This window comes from Epargyreus clarus, unplaced genomic scaffold (assembly GCF_041222505.1).
Source record: "Epargyreus clarus isolate Ecla_fem2 unplaced genomic scaffold, WU_Ecla_fem_2.2 ptg000007l, whole genome shotgun sequence".
In the NCBI taxonomy this organism is placed as follows: domain Eukaryota; kingdom Metazoa; phylum Arthropoda; class Insecta; order Lepidoptera; family Hesperiidae; genus Epargyreus; species Epargyreus clarus.
Window position 1 is genome coordinate 13462025 of NW_027332215.1, and position 19965 is coordinate 13481989.

The window sequence follows — 19965 nt, forward strand, 5'->3', positions numbered from 1 at the left end:
TACGTGTAAATAGTTACATAACATACCTCTACATAAAAATAAACATTTTCGTCCCCTTTATAATATTAGCGTATTGAAACTACCTCTAATGTCGCCTTCAATATGAATTAACATGAAAAAATATTATTTTTGTTAAATCTAGGACAACCGCAATTTTTATCAGATAAAATATATTTGAAGTTTTAAATGTACTCGTATACTAATAAACTTCAATGTTCTACTAAACTCAAAATGATAGTTTTCGTGTTATACTTGAATAAAATGACAAATAATATTTCTATACGTATAAAAAAAATATTTGGCCTATAAATGTATAAAAATATAGTTTTAAGTTTTAAGATTTTTCTTGGATGTGATCTCAAGCTATAGGCAAAATAAAATATTAATATATTAACATGTAGCCACTTCTAATTTGCAATAAAAGTTTTATGTACATTCTACCCGAACTAGAAAAACTCTTTGTATCAACTTGTATAATGATCATCAGTTAAATTTTGTTATTAAAAAACTTATATCAATAAATATACATTACAAACAGTCATGAACATTGGTTATATTTATCATTATTATGGCATATATTTTAAATTTACCTTTAGGAACTTCAATTACGGTATGATGCAGTACCACATTTTTCTTGTAATGTTAAAATAATATTTTCTAAGCCTTTGAGAAAATAATTCCATTTGTAAAATTTACAAAATTCTTATTAGTTTCATCGTAATTCAAGAAAAACCTAAAACGCGCTATCGAAGTTTTTTACATTGGCGGTATATATACAACATTCCTCGCTGTACTGGTGGAGGTCCGTCGTGTCAATGGAAGCCAGTCTCGCCCCGCTGGTCTAAGGGGGCGGCCATTCAGATGCAGCGCTTGTTCGTTGATAAACAAACCCAATGAAACCAGTTTCGTCTCGCTGGTCTAAAGAGACGACCACTCAGATGTACGATGCTTGCGTCGTAGACTTAAGCCCCGAGATTACATTGATGCGGTCTTGACCTCTTTTGTCATTTTTAGTTTCTATTTTTAGTTTCTACCGTTTCAGTAAGTGATTTTCGTTAGACATATAAAAGGAATTGCGATAAAATAATGACATTTAAGTTATATATTTGAAATATAATGACTGTATAATAACATAATATGCGTTTCTCGTTTCACATAATGAAATTAATATCAAGCAATTGCATCTGCCACATGGTACCGGAAAAAAGACAATATAAAGTCGACTACAATCTTAAATAACACCTGACTGTAAAATGTTAAGAAAAAAATAAATTAGGTTAAAAATAACATTGACTTAAGAATATAATATAGATGAACGCAATCACATATCGGTTACGTGCGTACGGTACAGTGCGTCCCTGTTTTCGTATAAAATGCAACGTCCTTCAGATATAATACATATAATCAATACTATCAGATAAAATACATCGTGCTCTTTATATTTATATAGTTCTTTATGTATTTTATTATTTTTGTATTTGTTTAAGGAATCTGTAGACAAAGTCGGAAATTCATTGCTGTCTTATAAAAGTATAACCCACATAATGAAAACTAATGATAAAATCCTAAAGCATTATTAAATAATAAAAAACGAAAGAGTTTCCTTGTACTATTTTAGTATTTTTTAATCCCATAATAAATACATGCACTGCCCTCTGGTGTGTTTGCCAAAGGATTAACTTACATGAGGAGCTTTGAAAGCTCTCTCCCCTTCTAGGGAAGAATTTAGTAAAGGAAATTCCCGCTAGATGTCTAGTGTTTTTCATCTTGTGTATACTTGAAAATAAAAAAAAATGCATTTGTATGGAGAAATGTATTAAATTTTGTCATTTAACTTCACAAATTTGACTTTGATTTTATTGTGTACTTTTGAGAATAGAAAATGATTCATTCATAACAAACCAAGTTTGAATACATTTTCTTTTTAATTTGAATGTGAAATATTAATAGTTTCGTATCCCTTATAAAATTATTGTAAGCGTAAACAACTTAGGTGAATGTTAGTCCAACAATGAAGACTAAATACGAGTATATATAATGTCATGAGCTTTAATTCCATACAAATTTACATGAGTTTATGAATATTTACGACACCTGTAATTTCAATTACATGATATACATATGAAAATTTTAAATGTAATCATAAACTAAGAAACTTGAATGCTTGACTAAATCAAAACGATAGTTTTCGTGTTATACTCGAACAAACTGACAAATAACATTTCTATACGTATAAAAAAAATATTTTGCATTTAAATGTATAAAAATATAGTTTTAAGCTTTAAATTTTTTCTTGGATGTGTTCTCAAGCTAAACGCAAAACAAAATATTAATATTTTATCATGTAGACACTTCTAATTTACAAATAACTTTTATGTGCATTCTACCCGAACTAGAAAAACTATTTGTATCAACTTTTATATTGATCATTCGTTAAATTCAGTTATTAAAAAAGTTACATCAATAAATATATATTACAAACATTTATGAACATCGGTTATATTTATCATTATTATGGCATATTTCTTTAATTTCCTTATAGCGAATTCAATTTCGGTATGAATCAGTACCACATTTTTATTGCAATGTTGAAATAATATTTTCGAAGTCTTTGAAGAAATAATTCCATTTGTAAAATTTGCAAAATTCTTATTAGTTTCGTCGCTATTCAAAAAAAACCTAAAACGCGCTATGGAAGTTTTCTACTCCGAGTAGCATAAATACGAATGCGGCCACCCATCCGTTGGGAGGTCCGTTACTTCGATGTGAGCCATCGCTTTGTCGCTGGATAAAGTAACGTTTCCCATTGTAGGATCCGAACACCGAAGTTACCTTGACCTCCTTTTTGCTTTCATTTTCCATTTTCGTGATATCCTTGCCATATTATACTTAAATTTGTAATTTCCAATTCTAATTTAAAGGAATTTGTGAATATGATTACAGTTTTTTTATAAGATTGTAGTCTGTTTTTATAAGAGTACACTAGCAACATAGCTTGCAGTCCACACGATATAAATTGGTCATTGCCGCCCATGGACATCTGTTGCCCTCAACTACATAAAAACAGGTCCTACCTGAACCACTCAGAAGCAGGTTACAGATGACGAAGTCAGCCGGCATACTCTTTCACCAAAACAAAGGACTTCAATATACTAAAAATGGCTGATGGTACGTTCCCAGTAGAATAATATTGACTTTAGCTTTCAAATTATTTGATAATAATGAAAAAATAATGCAAGGTATTTATTTTGTGACTGTGATTGAACAATGTTAATGTCGTTGTGATTATTTGATGCAATGTTGCCCCCATCATAGACAAATCAAACCACGTCATCATCATTATCACCATAATAAATTCATATGGATATACATACCAGAAATCATTTTCTGTAATATAAAAATACCTCAATCATTATTTATTTTAAATATTGCTGCAGTTTCCCTTAAAAAATGATAAGTTTCTAAACTGGCAACTGGAATTGTTCCAGTTGTAGTTGTTGATCCAGTCCCCTTCCCCTGCACGTAGGGTGAGAGATACCAACCCCTCTTTGATTTTAGGCTGCGCACACTGAGTAATTGTATGTGGTATCCCGGTCGGTCCCGGTTTTGTAGGAATCCGGTGTAAGTATTTAAAGTATAAAGTCGTCATTTGATAGTACCATCGCTACGTTCAAGCAACATTGAACATAACAATTGATTTGTCGGAATGTAATATAGTATTTTTTTTAAAACAATTTAATAATAAATTAGAGTTTAAAAAATAGAGTTGGAAAAACTAAAAACCACGCTAAAATCACACAAGGAAAATCGTTACTCCTAATTCCTGGCGTACTTGATGAGGAGAATGGGATAAAATAGGACCGTTCAAAGTGGGTAAAAATCGAGTTCAAAGATTCCGTTACATACATACATACAGGTCAAGCTAATAAAAGCGTGGTAGTGTATAATGTAAAGCAAAAGGTGTCCTGAGCGAAATAACTTACTTTTGATTAATATTACGCTACAATTGCATGTGCAGTCTTTGATATGCTGTTTATAGTAATCTGGTTTAGTCTGTTTAAATTAACATTTTCACGTTTATTTATCGGTACGGTTTTTCATAAACCGGAATGGGTAAGTCACGTTTGTGTCCTGCCTTACATAGTAGGGTTGGCATTTGCCTATATTGCTATTATATTCATCTTCGTATTGTGCCAAGCGTTATGTTCTGTCTTTACATTTTAAATTATTTTTATCTTGTAGACAAACTTGTGCAAAATAATAGATACCATAGTCAGCTTAATTCTTTACCCTAATACGTTATACTTTAGCAATTTCATATTCATTCGTTTTATAAAATATTTTATGCTATTTATTTTTATTTACATTTTCACACATTTATTTACATAGTCAATACATCTATGAAAATATTTTGTATGTAAGAATACATACTATGTTTGAAAAGAATACTAGGCACTTTAATACTAGAAATAGAAATAAACTATCAATACCTAAATATAGATATTGTAAGGTGGCTAGATCTTTCATGGGTAACTGTATTCGCTACTACCATAGATTAGTAAAGATTACTCACTCCTAACAAGAAAATGTACCCAGTTTTGAGAATAGAAATAGTTGCGTAAAAAAGTTTTGCCACATCTCCGTGCTAAAATGTCCCTAAAATATTTGAAATAATTATTTATTTATTACATAAATTACGCAGTATTAGTTATTTATTCGTAAATTTTCTCTAAAAATGTTTTATTTGTCAAGAATTCAAAAAAGGAACTTACTAAAATAAGCCGTTTGTGGCTTCATTCCATTTCAAGGCGGCGAAGTATCTTTACTAATCTATGGCTACTACTATAAAATACCCGACCACATCTTGAATCTCACAGAAAAAAAGTTTAAACTTGTTGTTAAACAAACGCTTTGTAAAAAAGCGTAATATAAGCTGAGTGATTATTTGACTGATGAAACGGTGTGGTCTGAATAGCTCCAGGTCCACATGTACCATGAGGTTAAGATTGCCATGGTAGAAAACATTTATTTTTTAAAAAAGATGTGTATTATGGAGTTTCTTTCGCCGCTTCTTCTCCATAACGAAACACCTTGTGAAGTGGTAGTTGTTGTATTGACATTCAAAAAGTGCTCTGTAAAGGACCTATTTTGAATTTTAAAAATGATTTTGATTTGATTTTATACAATGTATTCCTATCAGCTTGCTTATTTTTTTCAAGCCATAAGTTATTGAAATGAATTCTTGTAAAAGCTAGGTGTCCTGTTATCATCCCCTGCGGTCCGACTGCTTTCGACAATTTGTCATTGATCATTACTGTAACTGAAAGCCTCCGATTCGAATGGCGGATGGGATTTTTGTAGAGGTGATTTTTTTATCAATGACTAGAGTATTCGTTGTTGGGTAAATAAATAATATTATTATATATCATATTATCAAGAAGTAGTTAAAACTTAAACTGCAAATGTAGAACCAGGTCAGAAACATCAAATATTTTAAACGTGGTTTCTGGTCTACTGTTCATAACATAATACTTCTAGTGTTTATGAAGCATCTGTGTTAACGTTGCTAATATAGTTGAACACCAGGCTCGCATTCTTATTTACTATGTTGTAGCGATATACAATAAGAGACGTACTCATAAACAGGTCTGTAGTCTACCTCAAGTTCGTTCCGATATGTAGAGCCTCGGTAGCTTAGAGGTAAAGCAACGGACACGCGTGTCCGGGGTCGCTGGTTCGAGCCCAGCCTGAGGCGTGGGTGATAAGCCTTTCATTTTTATGGTTTTTTTTAGTAAAGTTTTGTATGATAAATATGTGTAATGTAATTCAAATTTTTAGGTCTTCATTTGTTTTTAAGTATTCATTTGTGATATGTATTTATTCAAACATCTATTCTTAATTTTTTATTTTATTCGAAGCGCGGATTTTTTATACTGTGGACCTTTTTTCGAAAGAATCTGTTTTCAACAAAGAAAAAATTTAAAAAGAAAACCTTTTTTCAGTCTCAAATTTTGAACCCATTGTATGCTCGCATGCATGCTTTGCTAGCTACGCTCATGTGCTAATGTGTATACGATATTACACCTTTAGGTAAATATTAAATAGTCACTATCAGTACAAACCTATCATAACCTAATTAAACCTATCATAGATTACCCTTTCGCCTGCTATCTGGATGCTACAGAGGAGTTACTAAACAAACTTGAGTGCTTGCAAAACCTATGCATTCGATTTACATTTTCATTACTCAAATTTGTTTTTTCTTAAAAATATTTCCTTCCTGCTGTCTACTGCCAGCCAAAAGCGTATAAATAATCTGAACAAGCAGTGATAGCCTAGTGGTTAAGAAACGCGGCCTCTCGATCGAGGGGTCCGAGGTTCAAATCCCAGGCACGCACCTCTGATTTTCAAATTAATGTGCGTATTAGAAATTAATTATCACTTGCTTAAACGGTGAAGGAAAACTGCATACCTGAGAGATTTATAAAAAAAATCTTAAAGGTATGTGAAGTCTACCAATACGCACTTGGCCAGCGCGGTGGACTATGGCCTAATCCTTCTCATTCTGAGAGGAGACCCGTGCCCAGCAATGGGACAGTAATGGGTTGATGATGATGATGATGAATCTGAACAACTTTCTTCTGTACAGTCATAATAAATTGTTAATTAATGGTTTATTAAGAATATCTACAATTTAGTTACAATAAAAGTATTTTTTTGTCATCACTAAAATAGTCCATGTGACAGGTGGGTAGAGTCATTGTCCTATTTTGTAATTTTCAAACTACTGATTATTTTGTTTTTATTTGGCGTAAACCAAATTATTTAATTGTTTTGACATTTTCCTTTTTTTAATAGTTGTTAACATTTACTTTCATTTTCTCCCAGCCAGCGACCCTGGAAAGGACCACTGTATGTGAGGAGGAGTAGTTTTTGTATATCTTATAATATGAGTGTAAGCTTAACCCACATAATGAAAGCAAATAATATATCCTAAAGTATTAATAATTAATAAAAAAACGAAAGAGTTTTTTTTAATATTCTAGTAGCATTTTATGAATTCCACAATAAATACATGCAATGCCCTCTATTGGCCAAAGGACTGACTTACATGACGAGCTTTGAGTGTTAACTTCTCTGCTCTTCTAGTGAAGCATTTAGTAAAGGAAATTCCCGCTAGATGTCTTTTGTTTTTCATCTAGCATATACTTGACAATTACAAAAAAATGCATTTGTATGGAGAAATGTATAGAATTGTATCAATTAGCTTCACAAATTTCACTTTGTTATAATTGTGTACTATTAAGAATAAAAAAAGTTTCATTTATAAAAAACCAAGTTTGAATACATTTCATATTTATTATTAACTTTTGTGTGTATTATGAGTGAAATATTACTAGTTTTTGTATCCTTTATAAAATTATTGTAAGCGTAAACAACTTAGGTGGATGTTTGTCCAACAATGAAGACTACATACGATTATACATAATGTCCTGAGCTTTAATTCCATAGAAATAGACGTGAGCTTAGTAATTTTAATTAGATAATAATTACAAATATAAAATATATATATAAATATATAAAAAAGCAACGTCGGCTTCGAGACAATAACAACTTCATATGACGTGCGCCACCGCGGTGGGATTCGAACCCACAGTCTCCGGTACCAACAACCGGGCCGTTCCCATTGGGCTACGCGGCAATGTCTGTGAACGTTGAAATTCTGACGACATTCACAGTTTTCACAAGTACGCATGCGCCAACAGACAAGTGATACGTACCTTCTGCTTTCAAGAATCACATTTTATCATATAAACAAGCAAACGAGGACTTGTTTTTTTTTTCGTAGTGAGCTTTTTGAACCTTTGTGGATAGACTCCGTCAGCACCGCCGCAACACCTATTTCCGGCTAATAACAGTTGCGGTGTTCTGTTTCGAAGGGTGAGGTAAGGGAGACATACTTTTCCGGGCGTTCTTCTTTCCGAGGCTTTGTCCTCAGGGGTAGCAGCAAATCAGTGGCCGACGTTAGGTAGGAATATCTAATCCTATCTGGGGTTGATTACAGATGTCCATGGGCGGCGGTAGTCACTTACCATCAGGTGGACTGCATGCTCGTCTGTTACTGTAGGTGTTGTTGTTGTAGATTATATTCAACATCATAAGATTAAAATAATAAAGAGTAAATTAGGTGGTCACTGCCGTCCATGGATATTTTTTACCAACTTCATAAAGAAAAAGTTCTACCTGAACCGATCAGAAACTGATCACAGATAATGATATCAGCCACAGTCCTCGTCTGTGATGTCAGCCGCATACCCTTCCACTGTAACATAGAACTTCTTCACGGAGGAATTAGATTAATTGACGAAACAATTATGCGAGTATTTATTTTGTAATTGTGAGTAAGCAATCCTGATGCGATTGTGATTGTTTGATGCAATATCGCTCCTGCCATAGAAAAAAATCAAACCACGTCTTCATATCATCCTGTTGTTATGATTTGACGATACGAATTCATTATGTTCTGTAATATAAAAATACCTCATTTAACATTTATTTCAAATCCTACTGCAGTTTCCTTTAAAATATGGAAAGTTTCTAAACTGGCAACTGGATTCACAGTCCCCTTCCCTGCTCACAGGGAGGGAGATATCAACCCCACTTCGATTTTAAGCAGCGCACACTAAGTGATTGCATGTTGTATTTCGAACGGTTCCGGATTTTGTGGGAATCCGGTATAATTTGATTAAAGAATAAGAGCGACATAAGATACTTGTATCGCTATCCAAAGAACATTTTATTTAACAATTGATTGATGAGATTTTTAGTTACTTTCTTTTCTGGCGCTTTGATATAAACTAGTGTGCCAGTGAACGAAATTCGACCATAATTATGGTTTACGTAATTTTTTCTACACAAAAAAAAATATTATTAGGGGCCTATTTACTAAGATTTAGACATATTATATGCTAGGCGACTATTATAGAAATCAGGGAAAGGACTGTATATCGCCCAAAAACAAAATAACAAGTAATTGAATTAAAAAACCAAAAACCTGACTGCATTGAAGAGACCGACGTAGAATTATAAAAACCAAGCATGAGAAAGACATATGTCAACTCATGTAGACAATCTACTAGAGAGAAAAAGATGTCAAGAAAAGTGACGGCGTGTCAATTTCTCTTCGAATAAGCGGCCTTAAGCTCCCCCGACTACGGCGCGTTTTATTATTTTACCAAAATTAATACTAGTATTAATATATTGCTGAGTTTTTGTTACAAGGGTGTCTTGCTCTATTGTCAAGTGTACCGTTACAAGGAAAAATAATCCACGGAAGTATACGTTTCACAGGTAAATGCGATTTTTCTATCCCAGGTTTTTAAGCAATATTTGGTCAAATTTCATATTAATTGGTTTCATACATAGTTGTTACAATTTTACATTCATTTATCACAGATAAATAAATACATATATTTCATAGATAGATGAAAAGTTACCAAAATATATACGAGAATTAAATTATTTATTTACGCTAGGGCTTGACAAAATGGTGACGTCATATTATATCGATAATGTGTCGATAATATAATAAAGATCATTTCATGCATCACAAAAGTAGTATAAAAGTAAACTTTGTTGACGAATTGTAACTGAATTTACATATTCTGAATTTTAATGGTATTATAACTCGAATAATATTTGTATCACCTATATCTTTTCAAGGATACCAAGTCGATCAAGTGAGGTACGTGAAAAGTGGATAAGAATAATAAATCGGCCAGAATGGACTCCTATTAAATCATCGGTAATATGTAACAAACATTTTGAGGAAAAATAGTTTATACCAAGGAAGTCGTCGTATTAATTTGTATATCATAATACTTGTTTTATAATATTAATAAATAATCATCTATGAAAATATGGTATTTTAGTAATTTTTGTAATAATTTGCATACGAAAGCTACGTTGCCACAGCAGGCTCATCAAATTAATACTGGATGTCAATCGATAATTTTTTTTTTTTTTTTTTTATATGTAACCTAACGATAAGACAGACGGGCTGATGGAAAGCAGTCACCGTCGCCTATGGACATTTGCAACACCAGAGGAGTCGCCAATGCATCGCCGGCTTTGAAGGAGAGCTCTTTTTACACCCCTCTTGAAGAGCCCCATGTCATAGTCCTGAGGGAATATCTCAGGAGGAAGTTCATTCCACATTTTGCACGTACGCGGCAAAAATGATCGATTAAACTGAACCGTGGAGGACCGCCACGGGTCCAGTTGATGTGGATGGAACTTCATCCTTCGGCGAGTGGTGCGATGAAGGAATGGCGACGTAAGCACCAGATCAAACAGTTCCTAGTTAGTTAGTTCCAAAAATTATGAAGGTAACAACACTATTACGCACACATACACATATCAATTTTGGTAATGCGTTTAAGCTTACATTGTGTATCTTTGGCATCCTATATCTATGATAAAAACGGTGAAATAAGCGTTAATTATTTTTATCCAGAAAGCCAAATTAAAAGTTTCATAGTAGGCATCTGCTTCAAAATCAAAAGATGTTCAAACAATATTTCAACCCCTACAAAAGAGTATGTATTTGTGAGCTAAGCACCTTCGCTTTATTTGCATCCATGTCGGTTGTAGGGTGTGGTTGTGTTAATGTTTTTTCATAATAAAATATAATAAGGTCAATGTGTCATTTTCCTTAATGTCAATGTGTCATTGTATAGGAAAATATTGATTACATAGTTTGTGAATTGTATGTGTACCTATGTGTTTGTGTCAAGTCCGTGGTAGTGTGTGAAATGTTTTTTTTTTCATTGATTGCCTTAAGTACTTTCTATGCGTCGTTTAAAATAACATATTAGCATTCTGTAGCATTACCATGAGTTGGCATAGAAACGCCACTATAGAAATGGTAAATAGAAAACTATTGTCATTTTGCTAGTGAATAACATAATTACTATCGTTACGGTATTTCTTGACAACGTCTGTCAAATTAATGACTCATGGGACCGAATTTGTATGGCAATAGATCATAATGACATTCGCTAGCGATTTGATTTCGATAGGTTTTTTACGTATCGAGTTACGTCACTACGGATTTTAGTTCTACGAGTAACCACCAGAGGCGCTGTACAATTTTTCATACATTTATTTTACGCAGTCGCTAGCGAGTAATACTTTTGTAAACTCATGGTAGTCCTACAGCACTTCGCCGGTATATAAACTATAACTGTGGCAAGTTTCATACTAGTCCGTCCGCGTAATTTTCGTAAAAACGCGTACAATGTTTTTGGTTCACGTATTTATATATACATAATCCATTATGTAAAGTGATAAGTGTCGTTTACCGAAATAACTTAGTTTTTGATTGATATTATACTAATATTGTTAAAAAACTAATGTAAATTGTGTAATACACATCTGGAATATTTCGTGTGCTCTGTATCGTAGTCTGTGTATAATACCTACTACTCGTATTTTCCGGTCGCCGTACCGGTACGGTTTGGCATAGACCGGAATGGATACGTCACGTTTGTGTCCAGCCTTACAAACGAAAGGGAGAAAAGGGTTGGTATTATATTACGCATTATGCCTACATTTCTGTTTTATTTACATCTAAAATGTGTTGTTTGATTTCAAATAATGGACACCTTGACCAGTCCACAAATTTTAATATGTTTACTTTATCAACTGCATAAATAGCGGCATATGTTTTGAAATTCGTTAAATCAATATATTCTTTTATTTTATTTATTTTTAATTTGTAAGGTTTCCTACAGGGGAAAATGAAATAATCCCATCATTATAAAAATAAAAATGTTAATGTATATTTATAGATATATACCTACAATAAGTATAACGCTTAAACATACAGAACGATCAATATACATACCTAAAATATTTTGTTTCCTATTATTTTATTGTTAAATATACTTTTTTACACTTCAAAGGGCTATAGAACAACACTCCGGTAGAACAAAATAATTTCAAAAGATAAAACAATCATTTTTTCGCCCGATCCTGAAACGCGCTACCAAAATTTTTTACATTGGCGGTATAAATACAACTTCCCTCGCTGTACTGGCGGAGGTCCGTCGCTTCGATGGAAGCCAGTCTCGCCCCGCTGGTCTAAGGGGGCGCACATTCAGATGCAGCGCTTGTTCGTTGAAGCACCAATCTCATGAAACCAGTCTCGTCTCGCTGGTCTAAAGAGACGACCCGTACCTTAACCCCCAAACTTACATTGAAGCGGTCTTGACCTCTTTTGTCATTTTTAATTATAATTTTATTTTATTTCCTCATCATATGATTTTTATCTTAGTATAATAAATATATTCAATGCTCTCTAGTGCTTTGGCTAAAGGACTGATTTACGCGACGATCTTTGAAAGGGTACCTTTCAAATCTCCTCATGCCTTCTACTGTACTGGTAAAGTATTTAGTAAGTTAATCACCACTAGATGTCCTGTGTTTCCTATCTTTTGTATAACTTGAAAATTATAAAAATACTTTTTGTGGAAAAATTATAAATTATATCTTTCATCTTCGCAAATTTTACTTTGTTAAAATGTTATACTATTGTAAATAAAAAATATTACAATCATAAATTTAAATAACCACTAGCATTTACAATAGAGAAATCATTTTGTAATATTGCATCCAACGTGAAATTCCTTTTATAATAATATTTTATTGTCATTTATTAAATTTATTCATAACAGTGTTCGAAAACACGTCAGTACTGTACGATAAGTTCGTTACAATTTACACAGCCTCGGTAGCTTTAGTGGTAGAGCAGTGGACACCCGTGTCCTAGGTCGCTGGTTCGAGTCCAGCCCGAGGCGTTACTCACAGAAGTGACACTTTTTTCTTTTATTTATCATTTTTAAAATATAACATAGATTTTACGAGTGTTTATTGTAAATAAATTTAGAAATTTCATTTCTTAAAATTTATTTTTTCCTTATAAATATTTCCTTATTTGTATTTACTCCAACATAATTTAAGGAAACATTCTATGGGTACTATCAATTATTTTATTGTATTAAAATATTTTTATTATTGAATATAGTATTAAGCAAGGAAGGGTTATGTTTTTCGCGAGTATGTTTGTCTTTCTTTATTTAGTCGGGTCTAACAAACTGCTGGATGAATTTCGACAATTAAGATGTTATTATATTCGTCACACTGACCCGAGTGGCCTTAGAGAGGTGTTGAAAAAAATTAATATGGCGGATTTTTGGCGCGAAATAGTAACAAATTAAAAAAAAAAGTTAACCGAACCTATCGAGTAGGGTGTCAAATGAAAGGAAATTAATCGGAAATTATAAAAACATATTTGTATATATATAACAGCAAGGTGACTGACTGACTGACTAACTAAATGACTTTTTCAGTTTTCAGAAATCAACGTACAGCCAAAACAGGTCAACTTATAGTTCTGAAATTTTGCGCATGGGTTCGCTATATAGCGTAAATAGGTACTAAGAAAGGCCTTTCGGAAATTCTACCCTTAAGTGGGTAAAAAAGGGGATGACAGTTTGTTTGAAATCCTTTAATTTTGAAGCAACTACTATAAAATCCGAGATCAACCCCATAGGGGGTAAAATAAGGGTTAAAAGTTCATTTGGACATCCGTCAATGTTGAAGCAAACAATAATGACTGAAACTTTAAATTACTGAAGTTATATTTTTTATAAGCGTAAATGGTAAGATATATAAAATACTCGTATACATATGACATCGAGATAACTGTCTGACTAATGAGTAAGTTGCTGTGCCGGAGATCAACGCAAAGGGAAACCGCTGAACTGTAGTGTGCTGGAATTTAAAATATAAGTTCCTTATATAGCGTAAATGAGCACTACGAGGATAAAATAGAATTATATTGTTTGAACATCTTTTGTTTTTGAAGCAGATACCTACTATAAAACTTTATATTTGGCTTTCTGGATAAAAATAATGAAACGCCTATTTCACTGTTTTTGGAAATTCTACTTCAGCCTTTTTAGTGCAGTCGGGATTTTGATTTGTAATTAAATTGCTTCTTTATTTTATTTTTTTATATAACACTGAAATATATTACCACGTATGCCTTTGTATTTACAGAACTAATATTTTAACAAATAAACAAGATACATAAATTTTGCACGCCCAATGTGGTAGAACATAAGATACTTCTTATAAATTTAAGATCCTAGTAAAATACTATGTTCTTGCAGATTTGATTTGAATCGATTTGAACTTACATTCATCTCCTCTCAGAACCTTTTGTTTAGCCTTATGAACTTTTTGTACTAAAACAGATGGTAAGTACCTACTTATCGACATGAATCCAACAAGCCTAAACGTGATTACGATATGTATCCTGCTAAGTTGAAGCATTGCTTTGGGCAGCTTCCGGTCTACCATCCGGTGGGATCGATAATTTGTACATCATTATCTTCCGTCCCTCTGTTGGGCACGGTCTTCCTTCAGAGTGTGATGGATTTAGGCAATAGTCCACCGCGATGACTAAGTGAGAATTGGTAGGCTTCAATCAACTTTGAGAACTTTTTGTTGTGGTTATAATATCAATAGTTAGTGCACTTCTAGACTCAGTGAAGCGAGATGAAACTTATACTAAGTTATTTCTTATTTCTTTGCATATTTACAATGATTATTACAATAAGTTTGGCAAAGGTATCTCCGAAAGCCATAAATCTGTACGTATTGGCGCATGCGTAGTTTGTGCAAAATCTGAATGTCGTCAGAATTTCAACGTCCATTAGCATCGCCGCGCGGCTCGGTGGAAGAGCCCTGTTGCTTCGGAGCGAACGCCGAAGGTAGAGGGTTCGAGTCCCTCGCGGTGGTCAAGTTGCTGTCTCGCTGCCCACTTTTTATTTTTTTATTATTGAAAATGCAATATAATTAGTCTGACAAATTATAAGAAAAATATGAATGCCTATGACTCATTGTAATATGACTTGTTCTTTTAAATGAACTAAAATTATTGTTGACATCTCTACTAATACCAAAACTCCCTGCGACTGAAATAAATATTCGTAATTTTTTATTGTTATAGATTTTTTTCCATTTGTACCTTCAACAGTTTGTAAGCAGACGGTAGTTGTACTTTTAAAATGATTAAATTGCTTTGTATAGTTTGCGAAAAAAATAAACTATTTTTTGAAGCATTTATAATAATCGTTTATATAATTAACAAAATTTTATTAACAGCTTGGTTGGAAATTACAAAACTCATATTATGGAATCATGAAACTGTTTTATTACTAAAAAAATGAGTACTTTGTAGGTACTCACTTCTAGAAAGTTCGAATTTGTTGATAAATATGTATTATTGTAAATTTACTAGTATAAAATATTGTTTGTATAGTAAATAGTAAATAATCATAAGCGTCTTTATAACTCGTAATTTTGTCTCCACACAGTATAAAAAAAATAATCTTTATGAAATATGAGATATTATAGGTACGATGCATTTTATATGAAACATATATATACATACTATTTGTGCTGTTGGATATCAAGTCTCCAGGCAACAGAGTTGTGTACTGTCATTGTTAAAAATATGGATATAATCGAATAAAATACTAATTTACATTCCTTGATATTTTATTTGAAATACACGTATTGCATTTACTCAATACATACATAAAACTATTCTTAATAAACCATTAAGTAACAATTTATAATAACTGTATAGAAGAAAGGATAACAGATAAAATAACTGCGCTTACAAGTTGGAATGAATACAAATAATTAATATTTTTTAAGAGCAAATAAATAAATTTTGAGAAATGAAGTTGTGAATTTTATTAACAATAAAAAACTCGAAAAATGTATCAGTGAAAAACTAAAAAGCAAATGTTATTTTTGTGAATAACGCCTCGGGCTGGACTCGAACCAGCGACCTAGGACACGGGCGTCCACTGCTCTACCACTAAAGCTACCGAGGCTGTGTAAATTGTAACGAAATTATCATACAGTATTGAACACTGCTATGATTAAATGTATTCAATGCCCTCTAGTGTTTTGTCAAAAGAACTGATTTACGCGACGAGCTTTGAAAGGGTAGTTTTCAAAGCTTCTCATGCCTTCTACTGTACTGGTAAAGTATTTAGTACGATTAATGACCACTAGATGTCCTGTGTTTCCTATCTTTTGTATAACTTGAAAATTGTAAAAATTACATTTGTATGGAAAAAACATAAAGTTGTACCTGTAAAAATCTTTTTTTATAATTACCATGACATGTATATCATGTATTAATCAACCCAATACCTAGCTGAGTGCATCCCCTGAACATGACGTATATCAAAATAATAAAAACAAAAACTAAATCATTACATTTTTTAAATTTATTTAAAAAATGTAATTATTTATATTTATTTAATTTTAATTTATATTTATTTAATTTATATTTATTTAATTTTTTTAATGTATATATTTATTTAATTTCCCTAGCCGGGAATTGAGCGGGTTCAGATCAATCGAATGATTCTTGACAACCTAAAGAAAACGCCTGATATTAGTTTTATTTTAATTTCTCTTATAAAAAAAAGGTCTGACTTAATTAAATTTTCTGTTTCCTAGCAACAGTTCCAAATATTTTTATATTCCCGTGAACTATAAAACAAGTAGCTGGTTGTTTAGTACTATGTATTATAATGAAATTAATAATAAAACATTTTTAAAATAAGTAGGTATAGATAATGCGATGTCGCATTATAAAACAAAAAAAATCAAAAAGCAACGTCGGCTTCACGAATGTAACAACTACATATATGACGTGCACCACCGCGGTGGGATTCGAACCCACAATCTCCAGTACCAACAACCGGGCCGTTCCCATTGGGCTACGCGGCAATGTCTGTGAACGTTGAAATTCTCACGACATTCACAGTTTTCACAAGTACGCATGCGCTAACAGACAAGTGATAAATACTGCTTTCAAGAATTACATCTTATCATTAAACTACTCGTAGCATACTTTTTTTTCGTAGTGTGCTTTTGGAAGATGATATAACCCTTTGTGGTTAGACTCCATCAGCACGTCGCTACACCTATATCTGCCTAATAAGCTGCTGTGCTCCGTTTCGATAAGGTTGAGGTAAGGGAGACAAACTTTTCAGAAGTGTTCCAGCTAAGTCCTCAGCAGGGGTAGCTACTTTTCACCATCAGAACCTTATTACCATTGTGATAGTTTTGTGAATTGGGAGCGTATTTTTTAATGAGAGGAAAATCGTGTAAGGTTCCAATATAATGATTATCAAGAACATTTGTAAGCTAAGGATAAGTAAAGTTAGTAATTTTCACACGTTTTATTCATAAACATATATTTTGTCAGATATTCCACTAGATGGCGTTCTCTTGCCGCTGTGCTATGATATAGGAGGACATAATTCAGAAAATGAATAGAATTTGAATTACGTGCAATTTTCCTAGTTAAATTATAATGTGTAATTAATTATGAGCCATTGAATTTCAGTTACATAGCTTTAGTATGCAGTGAAATAAAACAGATAAAACAAGTGAACTATTTTTTTGGATGTCGGTAAAAGTTGCTTGGCTGTCATTTAGTTAGCACTTTACTTGTCGGTAGAGTTAGTGGCTTTTTCAATTTATGAGTGAAAGATTGTCAAGTGAGGGAGAAAAACGGTATTAAAAACTGAATACGAAAAATAGTGCTGGTCTCAAGAGAATTACTAGATTTAAGTACAGGTTTACAAGATTGTAGATAATATGTTGTCGCTTACAAAACCTTCTTTGGACATGTATATTTTATATTAGATCCAATATCGGTTCATAAGAATTTACAGTGCTCCCCTGTTTTAATGTAAAGCGCAATATTCTTCAGAGAAATATCTCTACCTAATAAGGTGTCGTGCTCTTCAAAAATATGTCTAAACTTGTCAGTTTTTAGTGTAAAATATTGAGGAGTTCATTCAGAAACTATATGTGTTATGTTTTACATGTGTATTGTGATAAATAATATGAAATTTGCAAGTTAGTCTGTACGTTTACTAAATAAGTCGGTTCGTTTGAAATGGACTATACTGTAGGCTAATTCGCCCATTGCTTACGTAGCTTCCGTGGCGTAATGGTTAGCGCGCTCGACTGAGAAGCCGGGAGGCGGTGGTTCAAATCCACTCGGGAGCATTCATCAGTCTCATTAAAAATCTTTTATCTTAATATTTTTTGATATAAGTTTAAAAATGATGTTTACCCTGTTTAATTTTAAATTTTGATGTGTTCGATCTTTTTTTTAATTTTATTTACTATTTTATTATTTATTATTTTATTCTTTTAGCATTGTTTAATAATAACATTTTTTTTTATTTATATCGGTTTTTTATATAAGTTACTTCTACTATTGATAAGCTACGTTCTTGATACATTAACAGCATAAAACGTAATATCATATTACAGTTTTCCATACATTGAACATAATCCACAAAGAGTGTCTTAAAGAATTGATCTTATTAAAATATAGTATTTTATTCTAAGGAATTTACCTATTCTATTTCCCAGGAAATTATACAAAATAGTTTAGACAAGCACTTTTTAGGGCCTCTTATTGTTTTATAGGGTCCCTAAATAAAGTCAGGTCTTCTGGTGTAAAGGGGTGGATTCGGCGTTCAGGGTGGATGCATGAAAAGTTTCCGTTAATTATATATTAACTTGGATATTGTTAATTATAAAATCATCACTTAAATCTTAACATTAAAGTAAGTGTATCTTAAATTCCACCTTTTTTCAATTAAGGGTGTTTTTCTAGTCGTGCGTGCATATTCTCCCACGTGACCTACCTGCACACATATCATTTGCATCGTTTCATACACATACTCATACAGGTCGCGAAGACTGTATCGAGTTAATTCATGTATGGGGGCGGTCGTACTAAAACCAGGTTAAAGTTACTTCAATCCTTTTATAGTTTGAGTGCTGAAGCGGGGATGCATAAAGAAAATTTTTAACAAAAAATACAACCGACTTCTATGTCACTACAAATTAAAAAATAATTCAAATAAATGTTGGTTTAGTACATATTTCTGAAGTCGGCGCTCAATATATTTCGTTGGATAACGATGTAAACAGCGTGTCTCAGAAATATGTACTAAACCAACATTTATTTGAATTATTTTTTACTTTGTAGTGACATAGAAGTCGGTTGTATTTTTTGTTAAAAAATTTTTTTCACCCTTTTTAGTGATGACATAATAACATTTACATTAATACAATATGAAATTGTATAGACGTGATCATGAATGAAGGAAAGGTCTGAATTTACATTGATTGGAACCGCCCGCTCGCAGGGCGCTACCGCGCCCTGCTCGCTTAGTTTTATATTGTCTTATATGTTCCAACCTAACCTAACTAAATAGTCAATGATGAACTGGCTTTGCAATTTCATTAGAACCTACACCAAATATCTTTAAACGCAACTTAATTATTCCCATCGGTTGAGGAGTTACATATTTTGTCTCCGAGCCACATAATCAGACCCTTAAATAGTCAATGATGAACTGGTTTTGCAATATCGATAGAATCTACACCAAATATATTCAAACATAACTCAATTAATCCCATCGGTTGAGGAGTGTCAAATTTTGTCTCCGAGCCACATTATCAGACCCTTAAATAGTCAATGATGAACTGGCTTCGCAATTTCATTAGAACCTACACCAAATATCTTCAAACACAACTCAATTATTCCCATCGGTTGAGGAGTTACATATTTTGTCTCCGAGCCGCATAATCAGACCCTTAAATAGTCAATGATGAACTGGTTTTGCAATATCGATAGAACCTACACCAAATATCTTCAAACAAAACTCAATCATACCCATTGCTTGAGGAGTTATATATTTTGTCTCCAGAACCAACTCTGATCCTCATCATATATAAATGGGACCAACTTGTAGCAATTGTCCACACACGAAATTA

General features: G+C 32.5%; 1 non-coding gene across 1 annotated transcript; it reads left to right on the forward strand.

Moving 5' to 3' along the window:
• The first annotated feature begins 18104 nt into the window (after positions 1-18104).
• TRNAL-GAG (transfer RNA leucine (anticodon GAG)) lies at positions 18105-18177 on the forward strand. Its single transcript has one exon. It is a non-coding gene; the product is annotated as a tRNA-Leu (tRNA).
• Positions 18178-19965: the final 1788 nt, after the last annotated feature.